At 47.1% G+C, this 19,418-nt stretch overlaps 1 non-coding gene across 1 annotated transcript; it reads right to left on the bottom strand.

Moving 5' to 3' along the window:
* Nucleotides 1-13,199: 13,199 nt before the first annotated feature.
* On the bottom strand, nucleotides 13,200-13,273 carry TRNAR-UCU (transfer RNA arginine (anticodon UCU)). Its single transcript has one exon. It is a non-coding gene; the product is annotated as a tRNA-Arg (tRNA).
* Nucleotides 13,274-19,418: the final 6,145 nt, after the last annotated feature.

The raw sequence follows: 19,418 nt of genomic DNA, 5'->3' as shown, positions 1-19,418 counted from the left end.
TCTTTGCCTCATTATTTTCTACTGATCTTTCAAGTAGACTCAAGGCCAGACGCTTCCTGGAAGAATCTTTTCTCAGCCTCTCTGAAGAGGTCAGCTCCCCTCATAAATGTCCCTTGCTGCATAGTTCTCTCCTTCACTCGCAGTTGCAATTTCACATCTGTTTGTGTGATCATTTCTGTCTCTTTTTGCTCCTCATTGCATTCCGGTACCTCATCCAATGTTTTGCACATACTAGGTACTGAAGTATGGTAGCAGTCATCTCAGGTAGAAACTATAGTTTAACTTTAACCCTTCTGTTTGGCTTCTGTACTTATTTGCTTTGTTTAATAATAGAAAAGTTATTTTAATTTTCTGAATTATATAAATCACCCCATTCGATTAAATACCCTATTGATTGTAATGTGGATATCCCATTGGTTGTGGTCATGCTGGTCTTAGAAAGCACATTTTCCTTTACCTGGGAAGGACAGCACAGTTAGCCCAAGGTCAGAGGGCTCCAGTTAACGTGTCCCTGTTGACTCAGTGTTCCAGAGACCCAAAACTATAATTTAGATAACATGCTGCTTCTGCTTCTGTAAACTGCTTTTTTGCAAATCAGTTTCCTCATTCCAAACCTTGGGATGTAATCAATACCTTTGTGATCTTTGCCTATATAAATCTGATGTTGCGGCCATCTTATCACTATGAGATTTGGGAGAGCCGAAATGCCCCCTCATAGTCCCGGAGTGCAATAAATGTGACTCTTTAATTCGACTTCTTGAGGCGTCCTTCTGTGATTCGCGGGGTACATTACAACAGTACTAAATAAATACGTGCTGAATAAATAAATCAATGTTTATTCCCTCTCAGCTTTCTATCAACCTAACCTGTCTCTGAACCATCTTACCTTCACCTCTGGGTGGATACTCAGGGATCACAAACTCAGTTTTAATACTAATCCCTTTCTGTGCTTTTATAACTAGGATACGCCAGGCACCCCTATGTGGCACATGCCAGGGTCTGCTTTTCCTATAAGATTTGGGGCCAGACAACAACTTTATACTTTTAAAAAAATGCAGGAACAATGAAATAGAACCCAAACTGTTTACTGGAATGGAACATAAAGTGTAAGACTTGAAAGAAATGGTTACTTGGCAAAGGCCACGTTAGGCTCGGCTTCTTGACACCTCGGGGTAAGCAATCACTCTCCTCCTTTCAGCAGTACAAACACTTAAAAAGCTCTGTTAGAAGCTTGTACGTAATTAGAAAAGAAACCGTTTCATATTCAAAATAAACATAAACATAATTGATTCTAAATTGTCTGCTATTTTGAATGGCACCATTTCCTGCCTCAAAAGTGGCCTGTAGAAGTAGCAAATGGAAGAAAAGATTATTAAGGGTTGTTGGTGTCCTAGACGGTTTGGCTCAGTGGATAGAGAGTTGGCCTGGGGACTGAAGGGTCCCGGGTTCAATTCTGGTCAAGGACACATGTCTGGGTTGAGGGCTCAATCCCCAGTAGAGGGCGTGCAGGAGGCAGCCAATCAATGACTATCTCATCAATGATGTTTCTTTCTCTCTACCCCTCTCTCTTCCTCTTTGAAATCAATAAGAATATATATAATTTTTTTTAAAGGTTTGTTGGTGACTCCCAGTAGATGCCGCTCTGAGGCTCAGGACTGAGCTGGGTTCATGGCAGGGGAGACACCCAGAAAGGGCCCCTACCAGAAACACAGCAGCTGAAATCAGGCCTCCTCTCTACTCCCTGCTCCTCAGCAATTTGTCTTTAGTCTAATTCCACCTCCGGAGACACCTGCCCACCTTCTCTAGCTAGATTCACTTGCCCTTATCCTTGGTTTTAAAGCCCTGCATTGCCCTGACTGGTTTGGCTCGGTGGATAGAGCGTCGGCCTGTGGACTGAAGGGTTCCAGGTTCCATTCCAGTCAAGGGCTTGTACCTTGGTTTTGGGCACATACAAAGTAGGGGATGTGCAGGAGGCAGCTGATCGATGTTTCTCTCTCATCAATGTTTCTGACTTTCTATCCCTCTTCCTTCCTCTCTGTAAAAAATCAATAAAATATATATTTTTAAAAAACAAAAAAAGCCCTGCATTGCTCCCTGCAAGGAGGTTTCACGGGACCCCGTCCTCAGCCCACATCGTCTGTCAAATGTTGTTCCCAGGCTGGACTAAGGATTGCCGCGAAGTTCCTATGCTCATAGCCCCAGAAAGAAATTCAGGGCTCCAACCAGTACCCCAGGGGAGGGAAAATCCTCTTGGAGGGTGACTACGGTCAAAGACATACTATGCATTTCTTACTTCCCTTAGCACTGCCCTTTGTCCAAGCATTTTCAGGGACAGAAAAATGAGGTCCATGTCTAAGTCTCCAACCCCATGATCTACAAGAAACTAGCTTGTGCATGCCATCGAAGAAGCCTGTTTGCAAGAACTGTTCATAAACAAGGCAAGCTGGCACTGCTTTTGCACCTGCCATGTGTGTAACTATACAGACACTTTCACATTTTGCCTTATTTAATTCTAGGTATTATCATATCGGCTCATTTTCTAGATGAGGAAATCAAGGCTCAAGAGACCTAGTGTGTGCCCAGTTGTACAACAAGTAAAGAGCAAGGCCTCAGATGCAGACCCAGGTCCGTGTCATTCCCATGAAGCTGCTTTTTCCACTAAACTCATGTTTTCAGCATCTCTTATCATAATACTCTATGTCTCACCATTTGTTCTCTCAACAGAACCATCACGGAACATTACTGTTACAAAAGCAAGAGATCCAAGTTCCAAGGAGGACACAGAGAAGTTAAGACATTCTGTTCTATTATAATTTATAGGAACTACTAAGCACATAAACACTGGTGTAGTGGTTTGAGGGGAAAAGTTCCATTTCCTATGGCTTTTAAATACAAATAATATAAATATTTTTACTAGCAGGTAACAACCATCGTAATGGCAATAAATAAAAATTACTACTTCCCAGGCAGATATAAGTGATCCCTGCTAGGCCTGACCTCCAGAGATGATGAGTCACTTTTGTGGGTGTGCATTGCTCTAAAACCTTCCACTTCCGGCGGTACAAGAGTCACCACCCCTTGGGAATCTACCTCTCTCTGCTGCTTCTAAAAGGCTTTGGGTCCAGCAAATCTGCAAACCTGCTCCCATCCCTAACCCAGTCTATTCTCTACCAACAGCTAACATTAGCCTTTTAACACATCATTCACATTCCTTCATTCCTCTGCTCAAACTCACCAATGATTTTCATTAACATGAAGAAAAGCCTGACCTAAAAGCCTTACGTCATTGCTTGCCAGTGGGTCTGGAGTTGCCTTAGAAAGTGGTTTGAAAATTTGGTGGAGTCGTTTCTGTTTTCGTAATGACTGGGGACCGGAATGAGCTGGAGAGAGGAAGGGTAGCTGGGATCCTGCAATGTGCAGGGGCATCTTACACAAGGAAGACTTACCTCACGTTGTGTATTTATTTTGAATGACCTAATAAAAACCTAGTTGTTGGTATCTGAGCCTAGAATCTAACTCATTTTTACATATAAATATAGTGAGTTTTCTGCATAGTTTAAAACTTCCTTAAATATCCAGAAATACAAAATACTGTGCCTTTGAGAGTAGAGTTCATTTGTTTTGATCATAAATTTATCAAGAAATATTTAGCAGTTTGGAAATTGCAACATTGATGGCAAATGACATGCTTTGTGATATCTGTCAACAATGCAACATGCTAGCATTAGTATAAATATAAATATAAATATAAATATAAAATAAATATAGATAGATGCTATAGATATAGAGAAATAGAAAGAGACAGAATTAGAAATATAGATATAAAATATAAATATAAATAATATAATATAAATACATTTATGTATACATATAACTATAAAATCTGTAGCATTGAAAGTGAGTCTTCATATTGGTACAAGATTGCTAGTGTGGCATTTACATATTAAAATACACATTATTGATTATAAATTTATTTACTTTTATTTCTCTCATATTACAACTAAAATATTATTTGATTTCTATTAATTATATGTGTTGGAAGCTTACATGAATTACCTATGAATTCCATTGCAGGATGGTAAAGAAGTGAACAAGTATAGGTCTCATTATATAAAGCACATTTAGATGTGATAGGGTTGAGAACATTGTCCTATATGACCCGCCCATATTAACCTCCAAAACTAACTGACCCCGTCGCTCCCTCCACTCCAGCCACATTGATGTTTGTGCTTCCCCTCAAAGCCATCAGGCTCGTGCCTACCTCAGGGTCTGTTCTTGCCGTTTCTCTGTTTGAAACGCCCATCCTCTAGGTATCATTGATCTGGCTTGCTTCATTCATTCTTCAGTCAGATATTATCTCTTGTGCAAGGACCTCTGTGATGACCATGCTTCACATTGCTCTACCTCTTATTATCGGTTAGGTTCCTCCAGCATGCACAGTTGCCCGCCCCCCCCAACCATAGGGGATGCATTCTAAGACCCCCCAGTGGATGCCTGAAACCACAGATAATACCAAATCTTATATGTACTGTTTTCACACACACACACACACACACACACACACACACACACACACACACATTAGAGGCCAAATGCACAAAATTCGTGCAAGAGTAGGCCTTTGGCCAAAACCGGTTTGGCTCAGTGGATAGAGCGTCGGCCTGCGGATTGAAAGGTCCCAGGTTCGATTCCGGTCGAGGGCATGTACCTGGGTTGCGGGCACATCCCCAGTAGGAGATGTGCAGGAGGCAGCTGGTCGATGTTTCTCTCTCATCGATGTTTCTAACTCTCTATCTCTCTCCCTTCCTCTCTGTAAAAAATCAATAAAAATATATTTAAAAAAAAAAAAAAAGAGTAGGCCTTTGTAGCCCCAGCTGCCTCGGCCCTTGCAGCCCTGGTTTTGTCCAGAAGGTCGTCTGGACAGTCGTTCCGCGGTTTGGCGTTCGGTCGATTTGCATATTATGCTTTTAACACACACACACACACACACACACACATATAATAATGAAGTTTAATTTAGAATTAGGCACAGTAAGAAATTAACAATATGCAGCTGTAAAAAGGAGTGAACTCTTACCCTTTGGGACAGCATGGATGGACCTGGAAAATGCTAAGTGAAATAAACCAAACTGAGAAAGACAAATATCACATGACATCACTTATTTGTGGAACCTAATGAACAAAATGAATTGACCAACAAAATAAGACCCGAAGCAGGGAGGCATGGAACAGACTGACATACCTCGATGTGGGTTGGGGAGATGAGAAGAGATAAACCAAAGAATTTATATACTTACTAGAGGCCCGGTGCACAAAAATTTGTGCACTCGGGGGGGAGAGGGGGTCCCTCAGCCCTGCCTGTGCCTTCTCGCAGTCTGGGACCCCTCAGGAGATAATGACCTGCTGGCTTAGGCCTGCTCCTGGGTGGCAGAGGGCAGGCCCAATCCCTAGGTGCAGCCCCTGGTCAGGCTCAGAGCAGGGCCGATTGGGGAGTTGGGGCGCCGCCCCCTGTCATGCACAGAGCAGGGCGGATGGGGAGGTTGCGATGCCACCCCTAGTCACGCTCAGGGTAGGGCCGATTGGGGGGTTGGGGCACCGCCCTCTGTCACACTCAAGGCAGGGTCGATAGGGAAGTTGCGGCGCCACCCCCTGCCACGCACAGAGCAGGGCCGATCAAGGGGTTGGGGCACTGCCCCCTGTCATGCATAGAGCAGGGCCGATCAGGGGGTTGGGGCGCTGCCCCCTGTCACACACAGAGCAGGGACCATCAGGGGGGTTGGGGCTCCGTACCCTGTCACACACAGAGCAGGGTTCATCAGGGGTTTGGGGCGCTGCCCCCTGTCACACACAGAGCAGGGACCATCAGGGGCGTTGGGGCTCCGTACCCTGTCACACACAGAGCAGGGCCGATCAGGGGGTTGGGGTGCTGCCCCCTGTCATGCACAGAGCAGGGACCATCAGGGGGATTGGGGCTCCATACTCTGTCACACACAGAGCAGGGCCCATCAGGGGTTTTGGGAGCTCCCCCCTGTCATGCACAGAGCAGGGCCGATCAGGGGGTTGGGGAGCTGCCCCCTGTCACACACAGAGCAGGGCCAATCAGGGGGTTGAGGAGCTCCCCCCTGTCACGCACAGAGGAGGGCCAATAGGGGAGCTGGGGCACCGCCCCCTGTCACATACAGAGCAGGGCCCCTGGGGGGGGGGGGGGCGGTAGTTGAGGCGCCACACCCTGTCACACTCTGAGCAGGGCCGATGGGGAGGTATGGCTCTACCCCATCTCACATAGAGCAGAGCCCGTGGGGGGGGGGGGGGGTTGGGGCGCCGCCCTCTATCACCCACAGAGCAGGGCTGATCAGGGGATTGGGGCACTGCCCCCTGTCACACACAGAGCCGCAGGGCAATCAGGGGGTTGGGGCACTGCCCCCTGTCACACACAGAGCCGCAGGGCAATCAGGGGGTTGGGGCACTGCCCCCTGTCACACACAGAGCCGCAGGGCTGATCAGGGGGTTGGGGCACTGCCCCCTGTCACACACAGAGCCGCAGGGCAATCAGGGGGTTTGGGCGCTGCCCCCTGTCACACACAGAGCCGCAGGGCAATCAGGGGGTTGGGGCGCTGCCCCCTGTCACACACAGAGCCGCAGGGCAATCAGGGGGTTGGGGCGCTGCCCCCTGTCACACACAGAGCCGCAGGGCAATCAGGGGGTTTGGGCGCTGCCCCCTGTCACGCTGATCCCGGTGCCAGGAGGCCTCAAGGCTCTGCTGATCCCGCCCGGCAGGGTCACAGATCCGGGTCCCAGACCGCAGACAGCCTTGCCTGCTGCCGCCTGCCTTCAGTATGCAAATTAGCCGCCATCTTGTTGCTTCAGGGTGGGGGTCCCCACTGGGGTGCCTGGCTAGTCTGGGTGAGGGGCTGAGGGCTGTTTTCAGGCTGGCAGGCGACTGAAGCTCCAAACCTCTCCTTTTTTTCTTTTTTTTTTATTCTGGCATTTATTTACCTTCTATGGCTGTCACTGGAGCTGAGAGCCGGCTTTCTCTCTGAGGCTCGGCTGAAAGCAGGTTTCTGGCCTTTGTTTTCTGTATTCAAAACAATGTTGCAACTCCAGCTCTGAGATCCCGGCTGACTGACAGGAGCTTTCTGGAGTTTTGTTTATCTTCTGTAAATGTTACAATGTTTCCAACTGAAGCTCAGAGGCCGGCGGGGAACGTTGGAGTCCACAGCAAGCAAGCCTCCTGTTCGCTTCCAGCTGCCTGGCTGCCGGCCGCCATCTTGGCTGACAGTTAATTTGCATAAGGATACGCTGATTAGCCAATGGGAAGGGTAGTGGTCGTACGCCAATTACCATGTTTCTCTTTTATTAGTGTAGACTAGTGGCCCAGTGCATGAAATCGTGCACATTAAAAGGGAATTAATTAGAGGAAATATTTTAATATTGCTATTTTCCCTTTCTCTATAACAGAAGTGTCAGAGATGAAAGAAAATTAGTAAAATGTATATGAAAATCTCGCTCCTGTCAGAGTCTGGGGTACGCCACGGGACCCAGAGTCAAGTCCCCGCCCACCCACATGCACTTCAAAATCGCAGAAGACCCAGACCCGGCCAGCCCCATCCCCAGACCCAGCTGGCCCCACCCCTGTCAAGCCCCTCCAGGCAGGGAGCGCAGCCTCAGGTCCCCCAGCCTGGCGCCAGGCGGGGGACATGGCCTGAGGTCCCCCAGCCTGGCACTGAGGCAGGGGGCACAGCTTGAGGTCCCCCGTCAAACCCTGCTGGGAAGGGAGTGTGGTCTGAGGTCCCCGTCAAGCCCCACTGGTGGGGGATGCAGCCTGAGGTCTCCCAGCCTGGCGCTGGGGTGGAGGGGCATGGCCTGAGGTTCCCCATCAAGCCCCACTGGGTGGAGGGCACAGCCTGAGGTCCCCCACCCCGGCCAGGCGCCATGCAGCCTCAGGTCCCTGCTATTCGGCCATTACATGATGGCATTATGACCAATTTGCATATGGCCCTATTATTAGATATGCACAGCCCATGAACAAGGGCAATAGGTTAGTGAAGGCCTGGGGGGTTGGGTAAAGGTTGGGAGGAGGGAGCATGGGGGGAGGGTGTGCACAATGGGAGATATCTGTAATACTATCAACAATAAAAAGATATTTAAAAAATAGAAATTAACAATAACAATTAATAATGAATTAGAACAATGTACTGTAATAAAAGTTATGTGAATGGATTTGGACCCTTATTAATAATAGTAAAATAAGGGTTACTAGTGAAAAGTCCATAGTGGGCTGGAGTCGCACACCTATGACATGAGGCCATGATGTATCAAAAAAGATTTTATTCTGACCAGCTGGGTGCAGGTGGGCTGAGACCGAGAAAGGCATCAGTGAAGAGAGCAGGGAGAGATAGGTTTTTATTAACTTCTGCTGGCTGCAAGCCGCTCTGTTGACATAAGGGTCTGGTCCATCCTTGGTTCCTCCAATACCAGGTGTCTTCTGGTTATCTGAGCTGTGCTGAAGGCTGCAAGCTTTCTGCAGATATCTGCTAAGCACAATAAGTCTTTCTCTGCCCCCATTTTATTCTCTTTTATTCTCTTCAATTAGAACTCAAACACTGTAATACCACGACAGCCGATCTGATAACTAAGACAGCTGCTAAGACGAATGGGAGGGTAGTGTTTAAAGCATAGATATGCTGGACAAAGGGAGGATTCTGGTCACAGGCAGGGGGGAATGGGATGGCTTGAGATTGCATCACACTATTCAGAATGGTGCGCAGTTTAAAATTTATGACTTGTTTATTTCCAGAATTTTCCATTTAATATTTGTGGACCATGGTTAACCATGGGCACCTGAAACTGAGGAAAATAAAACCCTGAATAGAAGGAGCCTCCTGGATCTACCACAATCCTCTGATAGCGTCACTTGACTATCTGTTCTCTGGCTCTGCCATAAGAATATGCACTCATTTCCTCAATAAATTAAATATGGAACTGCCATTTGACCCACTGATCCCACTTCTAGGAATACATCCTAAGAAACCTGAAACACCAATCAGAATGTATGCACCCTATGTTCATAGCAGCACGATTTACAATAGCCAAGATCTGGAAACAGCCCAAGTGCCCATCAGTAGATGAGTGGATAAAAAAAGCTGTGGTACATTTATACCATGGAATACTATGCAGCAGTAAAAAAGAAGGGTCTCTTACCCTTTGAGACAGCATGGAGGGACCTGGAGAGTATCATGCTAAGTGAAATAAGTCAGTCAAAGAAAGACAAGTATCACATGATCTCACTCATATGTGGAATCTAATGAATAACATAAACTGGTGAACAAAATAGATCCAGACACATGGAAGCATGCAAAAAGACTGCAGAATATCAGAGGAAGCGGGGGGGTGGGGGGGATGTGTGGGAAGTGATCAACCAAAGACCTTGTATGAGTATATGCATAACCCATGGACACACACAAAAGGGTGGTGAAGGCCGAGGGTGGGAGGTGGGGGACGGGGGTGGGCTAGAAGAGGTCAATGGGGGGAGGGGGGGGGAGTGGAGGGAGCATATGTAATACTTTCAACAGAAAGATTTTTTTTTAAAAAAAAAGAAGAATATACATCCATGCCAGATAGACCGCTGCTATTTTGGATCTCAGTGCCTGAGAATGGAAAGTGGCACAAAAGAGCACTTGACGAATACTTGTGAAGCGAGTGAATTAACTCATGATGTTGCCTGTGTGTGTGATCCCCAGGAGTGATGACTCTTTCTCTTCCCTATAAACATAACTTACAGCCAATCCAAGTCAGCATCGGTTCTTTCCTAGATCAATCAGATGCCCACCACATTCCAGGCACTGGGATTACAATAATAAGTAAGAGCCATCCCACCGGTGTACTTTGTCATTAATGATCAGCTCCAACCTGTGCGGCACTTGAGTTCTACAGTGAAGTAACTTTATAAAAGCCCACTCATTTTCTTTTATATTCTGTCTTTAAAATACAGCAATTACAATACTCACAAATTAGGAGTTGTCTCTCAGTATTAAGAATAAAGAGGAATTTCAACCAATATGGAAACTCTCGCACCCCGCTCCTGTGATATTCTTCTTCAAGCCCCCAAAACAGCGCCCCTCAGGGAGGGAGGGGCTGAAGGCTGGGGGAAGTTTGAGGAGGTGCAAGCTTCTAGTTCCCTTAAGTGGGAACCTCTACCTGTCTGCTGAGATGCAGCCCCGGCTAAGCAAGGCACAGAGGGGCCATCTGTCCTCTGACCAACTCCACCAGCTAGAAAAGCCCAGTCCATCCTCTTTCTTAGGGTAGCACGAGCCCACATCAGCCCCAGCTGAAGGTATGTGGTTCCCCAGGATGCTCCAGGCAGGGGCTGACATTCAGACCCTTTTATTTCCCACCTTGTGGCCTTGTACCTTCCTTACAGGCTGAGAAGAGAGACGAAAGCCACTAGAATAGCGGTTCTCAACCTCTGGGTCGCGACCCCTTTGGCGGTCGAACGACCCTTTCACAGGGGTCGCCTAAGACCATCCTGCATATCAGATATTTACATTACGATTCATAACAGTAGCAACATTACAGTTATGAAGTAGCAACAAAAATAATTTTATGGTTGGGTCACCACATGAGGAACCGTATTTAAAGGGCCAGAAGGTTGAGAACCACTGCACTAGAACATTACAGTAACATAGCTAGTATATTTGTACAGAGCTGCACAATGAACTTTCTCATTCATTTCTCATTTGGAGGGTAGATCGTATAAAAAAGCAAATTAAAGTTTGGAGAGGCTCAGCAACTTGGCAGAACCGCCATTTGAACCAAGATCTTCCGCTTCCTAGTTAGAAAATGAAAGTGATTGACTAAACCCGGGTTTGAAGGATTATCTGTGGCTTTAAATTCTCACTGGTATAGAATTTCACCTAAGGAGCTGGCTACATGGCACCCTGGTCAAACATTTGAACAAATATCAGTTTGGTTCACCTAACCAAAGAACTTGTCTGTGTATTTGCAGAACCCATGGACACAGACAACAGGGTGGTGAAGGCCTGGGGTAGGGAAGTGGGTGCTGGCTAGAAGGGTTGCAGGGGGAGAAAAGGGGAATATATGTAATACTTTCAACAATAAAGATTAAAACACATATATTGGTTTGATGTCTACTTGGCTACACATCCCCTCTCAGTTCCTAACGCCCACTCCTAGCCTCCACAGTGTCATGAAGTCTTTATTCCTAGAAAGCTTCTAGAATTGAGCAAATGAGGGCCATAATGACCCTAGACCCGTGGTCGGCAAACTGCGGTTCTCGAGCCACATGCGGCTCTTTGGCCCCGTGAGTGTGGCTCTTCCACAAAATACCACGTGCGGGTGCGTGCGTACAGTGCAATTGAAACTTCGTGGCCCATGCACAGAAGTCGGTATTTCGTGGAAGAGCCACACTCAAGGGGCCAAAGAGCCACATGTGGCTCTCGAGCCACAGTTTGCTGAGCCGCAGTTTGCCGACCACTGCCCTAGACCTTTGCCCCAACCTTTAAGAGTGACAGAGGGACGACCTCCTTACTTCCCTTTTCTGTTGAGCAGTCCTGTTGCTATCGAACAATGCAAGAGGAACTTGAACGACGGAGGATTCTGGGTGTGGTTGGAAAATATAACAGCCCCTTCTCTAAACGCCCTATCTCATCCTCATCCACGCATCCACCCCCTGCCCCCGTTCCACACACCAATTTTTCCATTCAGGCCAAAGCTGAAAGCAGAAATTCCTAGGATAGGCCGAGCTCACAAGAAAAGGCGCCGGCATTTCTGGCCCACAGAAGCGTCCTCAGGGCATGTCCTCAGGACTGACACGGGGAGTTAACATCTGACCTTGCATTCCACCACCGTAGCTCAGAGAGGAAAGCTATGTGGGCTCTTATTGCAAGAATCACAAGTCCCTTAAAGTACCGCACTTCAAAAGGATTTCAGGAGTTTCAAGGATTTCAGGAGTTTCAATTTGCTACAAACATGCACACGCCCCAAAGGCAAAAACATCAGTCTCCCTCCAGAGTCCTCCTGTCTGCTCCATCAACTCCTCCCTCTCAGTTCGGCGTCCGTGCGGTTAAATTGTGTGTGGGTTCTCCCCCTGGACCCCACCCCAGCTTCCTTAGGAGAGCTGAGGTCAAGGCTGGCTGTGTCCTCTGGCCACCCACCCAGAGCCCCGCGTGGGAAAGAAGTCGCCTCCCCAGCAGTGGGAGGAGAGATCTGTCTCCTCAGACTTTCTGGTTCGTGGGAGGCGGGGGTCGGCTCCTGGCTTGCGTGGCACCCTCTAGCTAACAGGCTGGTGATTGCAAAATGCAAGGGAGAGAGCCAGCCCAGCCCCAAGTAGAAACCCAAGCTCCCCCCCCATCTCGATGAAGGTGAGACAGAAAAGGGGGGCAGAAGTGAATGCGGGTGTGAGAGGTGGGGAGACGGTGGCTTGTTGGAAACCAGGAGTTACCAAAATATCATTTAGAGACAAGCCTCGAAGCTTGCCCGGCAGACAGGACAAGCTGAAAACTTCTCAGAGGAACGAGCATTTACCTAGGAAATCTTTGAGTTTCGGGAGACAAGTTCATCGGCCACTGGCAATGAGTGTGCCGCGGTGTCGGTGTCGTGTATTCCATGGAGACAAAGGGCAATGATTGCCTCTCACCCTGTGGAAGTGGAAATGAGTGATGGGTTTTCACACAAAAAGCCCCAGGGATGCAAATGTGTAGGTGACAAAGATTGCACAGATTACCCTCTGCGGGACCCCATCCATCACCTGACCTTGTCCAGGTCAAGGTGGGTGTTACCTGAGAGGACAGCTGGGCACGTCCCCGTTGGCATATTGGACAATCTGCCTTTTTGTGTTTTCAGAGGTAAAAGGAGGGGACCATCGTGGTCCCAGAACCAGCGGCCTGGCGTCTGAGTCACCATGTACCAGCGATTCCCCTCTGAAGCAAAAGTGCAAAAGCTGTGCCTCGCAGGCTGCGTAGAGAGAGGCAGCAGGCATCTGAGCCTTCACTAACAATGACAGTCAGGAAGGGAGGGGCGGAGAAAGAATGAAGAGGGAGGAAAGGGGGAGGGGGAGGAGGTCCAGGATTCCCCAGCAAAGGGGTTTCCTTTCTCCGTCCCAGAGCCTCCAGGGAGAGATAAATATAATTATGAACTTAGCATGACAACATAAAAAAATAAAAGAGAGCCTGCCAGGTGACCATCTCTGCCGGGACTCGAACCCGGAACCTCTGGATTAGAAGTCCAGCGCGCTCGTCCATTGCGCCACAGAGACCTCACCACATACACAGCATCAGCACCAGAACTGAAAAAGCACATACCTTCTGCATCACAGAGCCATCTCAGCATCCTGCTCTCTCAGCCGCGTGGGGACAAGGACAGCTGGAAAATCTGGAGTGGAGATCTACCAGCTGGCTCCCTCAAAGCTTTTCTCCACAGTGCAGGGTCCTGGGGTCCTCGGAGGACTGGAGGAATGTGAGGATGGCCACTTTCCCAGCACCAGACTCTCAGACTGAGGAGGTCAGAGCCAGAGCCCTGCCTGTCCTTTTCTCTCCAGCCTTAAGGGAGGACAGGGGGGGAAGCTTTTCTCTATTCTCATGCTAACTATGCAGATCACGCCCTGCCTGGCAGCTATCTCTACCTCCACCCCGCCCCTATCACCGTCGTTTCATCCCAGTTCAGCTATTCTCAGAGAGAGAGGCTGGGCAAAGCTGGGGGAGTCAGGAAAACCTGGGTCCCTGAGACAAAGGAGTTGCTCCTGTAAGGAAACGGTGTGAACAGCGGCAGAGGCTAGCGGGGAAACTGGGTTCCCAGAGACCAGCCCAGCTCTCCGCTCTGAGGGCTGTTGTGGTCAAGCCCAAGGAAGAGGTACTGGGAGTGTGATGGGATCTCTTCAGTATCTCCACTTGAATTAAGGATGGAGGAGGAGACAGAACAGTGGTGAGTGTGTGTGTGTGTGTGTGCATGTGTGTGGGGAGAGAGAGAGAGAGAGAGAGCGCTTGCATGCAGGGAGGAGGGTGAGAATGGCAGCTCCCTAATGAAATACAGATGGCCCTCACACAGCCCTCTATGAATACCTGTTTCCCCTCCCCCCACCTTCCCTGGTGCCAAGCCTCGGTCGTTTTCCCCCCCAACGCTGCCTAATGTAAAGAGTGAGGATTTCTCAGCTGTCAGGGCTGGCTAGAGGCTTCCTAGGAAATTCCAAGTGACCATCCTTTCATAACCATATACAGGGGTGGGCAAAAGTAGGGTTACAATCGCAACACAAATAAATAATACAATAATTAATAAACAAAGATAATACAAGAATAAACTCTGTGTTTCACAGACACAGCTATAAACTTAGTTTTGCCCACCCCTGTATGAAGGCCTTCATAGCAGCAGCCCAGATCCAAAAAAAAAAAAAAAAAATAGTTCCTATTTTTAAAAGCTTCCTAGAAAAGACAAATCCATAATCACTGTTGGTTATAGGTTCCGCTATGCCCGTTCTGGGTGCCTAATCTAAGTCCTTCTTACCTCACCTTCAGCTCACTTATTTTTTCTATTTGATTCCCAGATACATCAAGGGGCAATTGGCCTCTATGTTCCAATGATAATGCGTTAATTTAAAGCGCTTGATTCAGTATTCACCACAGCACTCCCACGCAAAAGGTTACAATAGAAGCAGAAAGCGGGCTCAGACTCCTTCCTCTTTCCTCTCAGTGTGTGCTTCTATGGCCCACAGCTCTGGACACACCAATTGACTTCAATCATAACACAAAATAGTTCCCTCTAACCCAGCGGTTCTCAACTTTGGCTGCACATTAGAATCACCTGGGAATCTTTTTAAAACCCTGATTTCTGGGCCTCATCCTCTGGAAATTCTGTTTCTTTGTTACTCATGTTGTGGCCTCACCCCATAACAAAGAAACAGACTTTCCGGAGGATGAGGCCCAGAAATCAGGATTTTAAAAAGATTCCCAGGTGATTCTAATGTGCAGCCAAGGTTGAGAACCACTGCTCTAACCTGAGATCAGGTGATGGCCAAGTGAAGAGCAATAGGCAATGTGAAGAGCCTCATGTGACAGATCTTTAAGGGCCCTTCTAACTCTAAGGCGATCATCACAATATCTCACACTTCCCTACCCACTCATATGGCCCCAAGAACGAGATCTGAGAGAGAACAGGACCAAAGTGGTTCTGTCAGGTTGGGATGCAAGGAGGAGACTCTAACATCTGGGGAAAAGCAGATTCCAACCAAACTTGCCTTTCACCTAGGACCTAGAGAGGAGCTCAGAAAAGCGAAACTGCCCTAACCGGTTTGGCTCAGTGGATAGAGCATTAGCCTGGGGACTCAAGGGTCCCAGGTTCAATTCCGGTCAAGGGCATGTACCTTGGTTGTGGGCACATCCCCAGTAGGGAGTGTGCAGGAAGCAGCTGATGAATGTTTCTCTCTCGTCGATTTCTCTTTCATCGATGTTTCTAACTCTCTATCCTTCTCCATTCCTCTCTGTAAAAAAATCAATAAAATTATATCTCAAAACAAAAAAAAAACTTTGCTTAAAAAAAAAAAAGAAAAGCGAAACTGATGGTGTATATAATAAACCTACAACAAGGACACAGAGAATAGACCTTTCTTAGCACACGGACCCTAGACAACTCCAAGAGCCTGACACCCAGAACGCAGTGCTAGCCAGAGATGGTATTGCTTTGAGTGACTAGTGACAAAGAACTTGTTAGGAGGCTCATGTGTCTGTAAAAAGGAAGCTCTACTCTATAGGCCACTGAAAGGGCGAGGGCTATGCCCTCCATCTTGCCTGTATCCTCCATGTTGGGGCCACGTGCGGACTTCTTCCGGAAGCCCAGGCCTCTGCTGGCCACGCCCGGGATTTTAAACTAACCAATGACAATCAAGGGAAGTGCGCGCCATAGATATGACCACATCCTGTGTAACAGGACCCGGCTTGCGCCTGGCCAATCGGCAGAGCACAGTCCTTTCTCCTCCCCTTACTCAGACCCCCCCCTATATAACCGGTCTCTGGGCGGGGTTGGCTCTCTCTTGGCCACTTGGCTAGCCGATGTGTCGGTGAGTCTGGTGGATGGAGAGCTCAGGCTAGCCTGAAATACAGATTCTTATGCTTTTGCATCGGATTGGATGGCTCCCTGATGTGGTTTCTTGGGAATCTTGAAATCTGGGCATAACAGCCACCATGAATCACTCAAATGCAATACAAGTGCTCAGTTCACTTCCCACCAGGTGTGGTCAGTGGTCTTTCAGATGCAGACACACACCCTCTGCTTTTCATAAATATATTGTCCTATGCCTAAGAAATCCATTGGACCAAATTTTGCCCAAAGCTTCATTGTCTCTTTTCTTTAAAATATATTTTATTGATTTTTTTACAGAGAGGAAGTGGGGGGGGATAGAGAGTTAGAAACATTGTTGAGAGAAACATCCATCAGCTACCTCCTGCACACTCCCCACTGGGGATGTGCCCGCAACCAAGGTACATGCCCTTGACCGGAATCGAACCTGGGACCCTTGAGTCCACAGGCCGATGCTCTATCCACTGAGCCAAACCGGTTAGGGCCATTGTCTCTTAAAAGATCATATGTTCTCTTGTATGCATACAAGCATAACCCGTGTACACAGACAATGGGGTGGTGAAGGCCTGGGGCAGAGGGGATGGGACAGGCTGGAAGAGATTAATATGAAGAAAAGGAGGACCTCTGTAATACTTTTAACAATGAAGATTTTTAAAAGTAATAATTAAAAAAAGAGAGATTATGTGTTCTCCACAAGCTGAATGAAGAGGCCAACTCTTCAACTCCCTCCAGCAGCTTCATTCCTTTTTTGCAACGTTCTCACTTGGCATTGGGGATACAATAATAACAGATAATAAGTGACATGGTCCCACCCTCAAGGATCCCGTATGTAAATACCATGTAGCAACTACCCTGAAGGACATATGGGAGAAATGACAACTTTAATCTTACTGCCCACTAAATAAGGTGTCAATTTTTCAGGTTAACAACCAACACCCTAACTCTGGAAGTAGAAAGATCAGCTTCAATAGCAAGCCGTGCAGCTTGCTTGCTTGAAAACTGAGAAAATGACTTAACTTCTCAATCTTTCTTTTCCAAATTATAAACTAGGAGCAATAATAAATGCTATTCATAAAGATGAGCTGAGACTTCATGGCACTTGGTGTTGTCCCTTCCTTCCTCTGTTCCATGAGTTACAATTCTTGATGCTATTGCCTGGGTTGCCCCCTTCTTCTTGAATAGCCTTCCTTTATCTTCCCCTCACAATCCCTCTAACACCACCATCCCTTTCCACAATAGCAATCTCTCCACTGTAGCAAAAAATACTCCTCCTCAACAAGTTTTTCAAGGACACCCTATATTAACAATCTGTATCCACACAAACACTCAAATATGTTTTTATTAATTTTTTTTTTTTGAGAGAGAGAGAGAGAGAGGAAGGGGGAGGGATAGAGAGAAACATCAATGATGAGAGAGAATCATTGATTGGCTGCTCCTGCAAGCCCCTGACTGGGAATCGAACCATAACCTCCTGGTTCATAGGTCGACACGCAACCCCTGAGCCACACTAGCTAGGCTCCAAGGCTTTTTTTTTTTTTTTTTTTTTTTCCAAATAAGAGATGTCTCTCTTGTTTCACTCTATCATCCATAAATCAGATAAAGCTTCTTTTTATCTTTATTGTTGAAAGTATTTCTTGATAAGTGTGAATAATGTCTCTAAACTAGGTTTTCAATTAAAAATGAGGGAAACAGTCAAAGAAAGTAAAAGTTTTAAAGGGACAGGAAAGTTGAAGTCAAGCCATTCAAAATGATGGAGGACAGTACATCTTTTCCCTCTTTTAAACTAGGTATGCCATTTGTATTCATGTAAACCCTTAAAAAGATGAGTACATTTCCCCTCCAAAAATTTTTTGTACTGATTTAATTCTCCAAAGATCTGTGACTCAAACATTACTCATGTTTCTAATTGAATACAGGTCTTTGACCCCACAGACACACTGGTGATGCTGATTCATTATTTCATTCATAAAGCATTGCTGGGATACATATAATAAATGCCAAATGTTTCTCCTGTTGGCCCAGAAACAAAAACAATTACATCCCACATCCGGCTATGGCCCTACTCACAGCTTTCCTAAAGGTAACAAGTAGTTCATGTTTTGTGGAGGTTTTATAAATTTTTTTTATCTTTCAATTATAGGTGACATATTATACTTAGGCATAAAACATAATAATCAGACATTTATATAACTTACAAAGTGATCACCCAATAAGTCTAGTGCCCATCTGATAATATACATAGCTATTATAATCTTACTAGAGGCCCGGTGCACAAGGGGTGGAGGTGGGGTGAGATCGGGCCTAAACGGGCAGTCAGACATCTCTCTCACAATCCAGGACTGCTGGCTCCCAACCGTTCACCTGCCTGACTGCCCCTAACCGCTTCTGCCTGCCAGCCTGATCACCCCCTAACCACTCCCCTGCCAGCCTGATTGACGCCTAACTGCTCCCCTACTGGTTCGGTCACCCCTAACTTCCCTCCCTTGCCAGCCTGGTCACCCCTAACTGCCCTCCCCTGCCGATCCAATTGCCCCTAACTGCCCTCCCCTGCCGACCTGGTCACCCCTAACTGCTCTCCCCTGCAGGCCTTGTTCCTCCCAACCACTCTCCCTTGCAGGCCTGATCACCCACAACTGCCCTCCCCTGCCGGCCATCTTGTGTCCACATGGGGGTGGCCATCTTGTGTGTTGGAGTGATGGTCAATTTCATATTACCTCTTTATTATGTAGGATTGACTATATTAAACTAATTACTCTAGGCCCAAAGCCAAAGAATTAGACAATGAATCCTTAAGGGGTCAATGATTCTATGATCATAGACCAAGGGATTAAGAGCTTTGGTTTTACCCAATACTGGGAGATAATGGGTCCTTCTTCTCTCTTGCTCATCTCAGATCTACTTCCCATTCCACCTGGAAGGACACTTGAGGAGAACATAGAAAAGTAGACCCTGTAATGGCAATAGAAGAAAGGTGTTCACCTTTTAAAATGGATCAGTTTAAACAAAAGGTATGACTATGAAGTGCTCAATCCCAGGGACTATGCCTGTCCTTACATAGGAACCTCTGGCTGACAAGTCATAGCAAGGTCAACACACAATTTATCCGACACAAGTCAGTCACTGTCTACACAGGACTGGGCCTTCCAAATTCTGTCCTAAAGAACATCCAGTCCCACCCTGAAAGCAAGGTCAGAATGAAGAGGAAGCACTTTACCTTGAGTAAACCAGCTGATCTCCTTCAGGCTCAGTTTAAAAGGTGGTAGATGAATCTCAAGGTCCTGCATGCTGCCTACAGTTCTAATAACAGTATGAACAGTAGTCATAACAATGACAAA

This window comes from Myotis yumanensis, unplaced genomic scaffold (genome assembly GCF_028538775.1).
Source record: "Myotis yumanensis isolate MYYU_CA2020_CCGP unplaced genomic scaffold, mMyoYum1.0.hap1 SCAF_17, whole genome shotgun sequence".
NCBI classification, from domain to species: Eukaryota; Metazoa; Chordata; class Mammalia; order Chiroptera; family Vespertilionidae; genus Myotis; species Myotis yumanensis.
Note: the sequence above shows the minus strand (reverse complement) of the source record. Positions and strands in the feature narration are given on the sequence as shown.